Raw genomic sequence first — 6,000 nt, forward strand, 5'->3', positions numbered from 1 at the left:
CTCCAGCCTCAGCCTCTGCACCTGGCTTCCGGCAAGTTGTTTTTCGGTCTCTGGGTCCCAGCATTGATGCACCTGTACTGTCTATGCATTCTAGATGGTATCAGGTTGAACAGTCCCTGGCTCGGGTGGCTTCATGATCTTCTTGGCCTTCCTGTGACACCAGGTGCTGTAGATGTCCTGGAGGGCAGGCAGGGTGTTGCGATGGGCTGACCGCACCACCCTCTGGAGAGCCCTGCTCTTGCAAACGGTGCAATTTCCATATCAGGCGGTGATACAGCTCGGCAGGATGCTCTAAACTGTGCATCTGTAGTTTGTGAGGGTCTTAGGGGCCAAGACACATTTCTTCAGCCTCCTGAGATTGAAGAGGCGCTGTTGCTCTTTCTTCACCACACTTTGTGTGAAGGGACCATTTCAGGTTGTTAGTGATGTTCACACCGAGGAACTTTCAGCTTTTCACCCTCTCCACTGAGGCCCCGTCGATGTGGATGGTGGCGTGCGCTCTCTACTGTCTCCTGAAATCCATGATCAGCACCTACGTTTTGTTGACGTTGAGGGAGAGGTTATTTTATTGGCACCACACCACCAGGGCCCTCACCTCTTCCATGTAGGCCATCTCATCGTTGTTGGTAATCATGCCTACTGTCACAGTTGGGTCATCTGCAAACTTGACGATTGAGTTGGAGACGTGAGTGGCCACGCAGTCATGGGTGAACAGGGAGTATTTTAATTTTAAAGAGAGAGTGTGTGTGAGGGTGAGAGTGAGCTGGCATCATGCATGCTTGTTTGTGGTGTGAGTGTGTGCTTTCCCGGCATCATGCATGCCTGTGCGTGTGTGTGCTGCATCATGCATGGCAGTGTGGGTGCGTGTGTGTATGTGTGTGTGTGTGTGTGTGTGTGTGGGAATAAGTCAGCTTGTCATCTCATACCTTCTGCTGTTGAATCTTAACATGATCTGAATGATTACCCTGCCCCAATCACTTTGTCTCACATCAGCCCAGAGAGGATGCATATAACATGGTGAACGTGAGCTAGGTTTGCAAAAGTCTGAAAACTTCGAAGGTTTTCCAGAAATTCCTGTTGGAAGATTCTTGGAATCAGGAGGGAATAAGCAGCATTATCCAGAATCCTCCAACCAGGATTTTGCAAAAGTTACTCAAATTTTTTAACTCTAGTTACAGTTGATGGAGGTTTTCTTCTACATCAAATACATTTTGCAGAAACGAATAGAGAACATTTCACAGTATACATTTAGTATTTACAGTATAAATGTAATTCAAGACTTCTTTCTGGGTACAAACTGGTTGTCACAGATAGGAGAGGCCTGGATATCATGTCACCACGTTCACAATAGTTTTTAATGTTTATTGTTGTATTGTCCCAATTTGATGCGATGCAATTTTTCTTGGTCTTAATCACCAAAAACGGTCTTTGTTTTGTTTGTTGTACAACTTGATAAGATGATTAAACCGTGAAAAATTGTCATGGTGATAGCTGTTCTGTAAATATCATTGATGGTCGTCAACTGGATTGATTAGAGAAGCAGAATAACAGTCATTTTAAATACTGTAGCCCAATTAATAGCTCAATGAATAAAATCTCTTAAACATGTCCAATACCTGCTGTGGCCATTTTTGCATTTTATTATAGAGCAGTAAAACAATTATGGATGGTAAACCTTGAATCTTTTTTGAACAACATGGAAAAACCAATCGGATTGTCTTTGAATATACGGCAAGGTAGACCTTTATAAATGAGAATATCTTTAGATTTGAAATCTTAACGTTAGAGTTATAGAACACAAATAGAGAAATAGACACCACTTTGTTTCAGAGATATTAGGTATGTCGATGGCTCATGTACTTGATCAATATGTCCAGGTGCAGTCATGTCCAGAGGGGATAGAGAGAAAAATATACTTTTAAAAGCCTTTATCATAATGGTGTTTGTACAGAAAAAGAGAACATGCAATACACCACTGGGTTTCATGAAATAGTGCACTACTTTTGACGAGGGGCCACAGGGCACAATGTAGGGAATTAGGGTGCCATTTGGGATGCTGACTGGGCCTTCATCGATAAGCCAGTAGACTCCCCTTCACTTGCTTAGCTCCTCTATTTTTTGCGCTCTAAATTAATATCAAAAGTCACACACTGATTTCCAGGACGGAACACACACATACACACAGGAACCCAATCTATCTTTCACACAGAGTTGATATGGCCAGAAATAATATAATTTATTTTGCCAACCCACATTAATATGCTGTTGTCATACAAAACACGATTATTGTATAATTCCTTTCCTATTTGATGCATAATCACCATCGTAATGTAACAATGATTAAATAAAGAATTCCATACCCCCCCCCCCCCCCCCTCCCCCCCCGTGGTGACAGTTCCCCTATTAATAACGTGTCAGAATCAGACCTATCTAATGAATATTAAGAGTGGTGGCAGTGTGGGGGGGCTGCATCCCTCCCTCCCTGCTCCCAGCCCATCTCTCTCAGGTGGTCATGGAGAATATTAAAAGGCCTGGTTTCCATTATAAAGGAAGGAACCTCAGTCAGTGTGGTTAATTCCCCCATCTGGTGATGAGGTGCAGCGCCTACTAACTCTGAGTTGAGTCACACCCCTATATGTTATCTCTCTCTATCACAATCCCAGCTGTCTTTTCTCTCATTCTCTCTGTCAGACTTCTCTCTCTTTCTCTCTCTTTCTCCTTTCTCTATTATGATCCATCTCCCTGTTTCTCTCTCTCTCTCCCCCCCTGCCCATCTTCTCTCTCCCCTCCTCTCTCTGTGGAGTAGGGGTTTGGAGCGTGTGTCAGTCTGTTTCTCTGAGACCAGGCTTTGGATTAGGAAGCATGTTCAACACCTTGTACCTCAATCTGTCGTCGGCTTCTGTGGCTGAGTGCTGTTGAAAAAAGGCACACAAACCCTGACAGTTTGAAACACACACAGGCCCTGACAGGCTGGTCCAGCAAAAGATGTGGAAAGTAAGAGGAGATGGAGTTTGAGAATGTTGGAGTATATTCTCACAGGGTTCTGATTGGCTGAGTCAGAGATGGAGATTTTACAGTGCGGGAGAATTCTTTAAGATTGGAACATTAGATAGGCAAAGTATTAAATAAAGGATAGCTGTATAGAATTTTGAAGAAGGGCTGTCTCATTCTCTCTCTGTCACACACACACACCGGCATATATTATATTCAGACAGTTTGACAAGTGCAGTAGTAAAAGTGATCTTGTCAGAAAGGAGACTTAATTCGTACCCTTAGTGTTCCTACAACTTCTACAGATACTAAAAGCATAGTGCGCTTGAATACATCTAGAGACTAACACAAAAAACATTAAAACATACAATAGCTCTCCAGGGCTGGAGACCTGGATCTACAGTGGGGCAAAAAAGTATTTAGTCAGCCACCAATTGTGCAAGTTCTCCCACTTAAAAAGATGAGAGAGGCCTGTAATTTTCATCATAGGTACACTTCAACTATGACAGACAAAATGAGAAAAAAAATCCAGAAAATCACATTGTAGGATTTTAAATGAATTTATTTGCAAATTATGGTGGAAAATAAGTATTTGGTCAATAACAAAAGTTTATCTCAATACTTTGTTATATACCCTTTGTTGGCAATGACAGAGGTCAAACGTTTTCTGTTAGTCTTCACAAGGTTTTCACACACTGTTGCTGGTATTTTGGCCCATTCCTAACGGCAGATCTCCTCTAGAGCAGTGATGTTTTGGGGCTGTTGCTGGGCAACATGGACTTTCAACTCCCTCCAAAGATTTTCTATGGGGTTGAGATCTGGAGACTGGCTAGGCCACTCCAGGACCTTGAAATGCTTCTTACAAAGCCACTCCTTCGTTGCCCGCACGGTGTGTTTGGGATCATTGTCATGCTGAAAGACCCAGCCACGTTTCATCTTCAATGCACTTGCTGATGGAAGGAGGTTTTCACTCAAAATCTCTCGATATATGACCCCATTCATTCTTTCCTTTACACGGATCAGTCATCCTGGTCTCTTTGCAGAAAAACAGCCCCAAAGCATGATGTTTCCACCCCCATGATTCACAGTAGGTATGGTGTTCTTTGGATGCAACTCAGCATTCTTTGTCCTCCAAACACGACGAGTTGAGTTTTTACCAAAAAGTTATATTTTGGTTTCATCTGACCATATGACATTCTCCCAATCTTCTTCTGGATCATCCAAATGCTCTCTAGCAAACTTCAGACGGGCCTGGACATGTACTGGCTTAAGCAGGGGGACAGGTCTGGCACTGCAGGATTTGAGTCCCTGGCGGCGTAGTGTGTTACTGATGGTAGGCTTTGTTACTTTGGTCCCAGCTCTCTGCAGGTCATTCACTAGGTCTAGGTGGTTCTGGGATTTTTGCTCACCGTTCTTGTCATCATTTTGACCCCACGGGGTGAGATCTTGCGTGGAGCCCAGATCGAGGGAGATTATCAGTGGTCTTGTATGTCTTTCATTTCCTAATAATTGCTCCCACAGTTGATTTCTTCAAACCAAGCTGCTTACCTATTGCAGATTCAGTCTTCCCAGCCTGGTGCAGGTCTACAATTTTGTTTCTGGTGTCCTTTGACAGCTCTTTCGTCTTGGCCATAGTGGAGTTTGGAGTGTGACTGTTTGAGGTTGTGGACAGGTGTCTTTTATACTGATAATAAGTTCAAACAGGTGCCATTAATACAGGTAACGAGTGGAGGACAGAGGAGTCTCTTAAAGAAGAAGTTACAGGTCTGTGAGAGCCAGAAATCTTGCTTGTTTGTAGGTGACCAAATACTTATTTTCCACCATAATTTGCAAATAAATTAATGGAAAATCCTACAAGGTGATTTTCTGGATTTTCTTTTCACATTTTGTCTGTCATAGCTGAAGTGTACCTATGACGAAAATTACAGGCCTCTCTCATCTTTTTAAGTGGGAGAACTTGCACAATTGGTGGCTGACTAAATACTTTTTTCCCCCACTGTATATATAAACTATCAGACTGGAAACTAACCTTTGCTGGCTGTGAGATGAACAGAGGAACAGAGGAGGTAGAGATACGCCGTGGGATCAGATAGCACTGAGAGCCACATAACCCTGAAATCTCCAGGGCCGCAAGCCATGTCAGACAGCGTAGAGACAAGGACACGTGGACATATTTTAAAACCAAATCAATTTGCATGGAGTCTAAATTACGTCAGTCAGTGAAATATATTCAAATCTGACCCGGAAAACTTCAACTCTGGATTACCAGTGAGATTTTGAACTCTCTTCAGAACCCTCTGTCAGTAGAAGTTCTGGTGTATACTCTTAGAAAATAAGGGTTCCAAAAGGGTTCTTTGGCTGTCTCCATAGGAGAACCCTTTTTGGTTCCACAAACTCTGTGGAAAGGGTTCTACATGGAACCCAAAATGGTTCTACCTGGAACCACAACACTTTTACCTGGAAACAAAAGGGTTCTTCAAATGGTACTCCTATGGGGACAGCCAGAGAACCCTTTTAGGTTCTAAATAGCACCTTTTTTTGTAAGAGTGAAGGACAGATGGACTGACACACACACACACACACACACACACACACGAGTAGTCCTGACAAGCTAATGACAATCCTATTAAACAATGACACATGGTGGGTGGTGTGTTGTGTTGAAACATGACAGGAGTCACCTTACTCACCCACACGACAGTTGTTCACAGCTATCTAGTTTGATGTCATATCATCCACCTTCGACAGATTCAACACAATCTCCTTTTCACCCTATTTCACATATTCACATTTCAGATCCGTTTTTCTTGTACATCGCTCACTTTTTATTTCTTGAACATTACACCCCCATACTGTCACTGTATGTACTGAGATCATTTTCCCCAAAGGCCTTAAAAAACAGGGTTTCATGGGGGAAAAAACTACAAACTGAAAGAACTGTCTCTGCTTTGAGTGAGCCAGTACAGGGGAACAAACCCAACAACCTTGAAGTTTTACCTGCAGTACACC

This window comes from Oncorhynchus clarkii, chromosome 8 (genome assembly GCF_045791955.1).
Source record: "Oncorhynchus clarkii lewisi isolate Uvic-CL-2024 chromosome 8, UVic_Ocla_1.0, whole genome shotgun sequence".
Taxonomy (NCBI): Eukaryota; Metazoa; Chordata; class Actinopteri; order Salmoniformes; family Salmonidae; genus Oncorhynchus; species Oncorhynchus clarkii.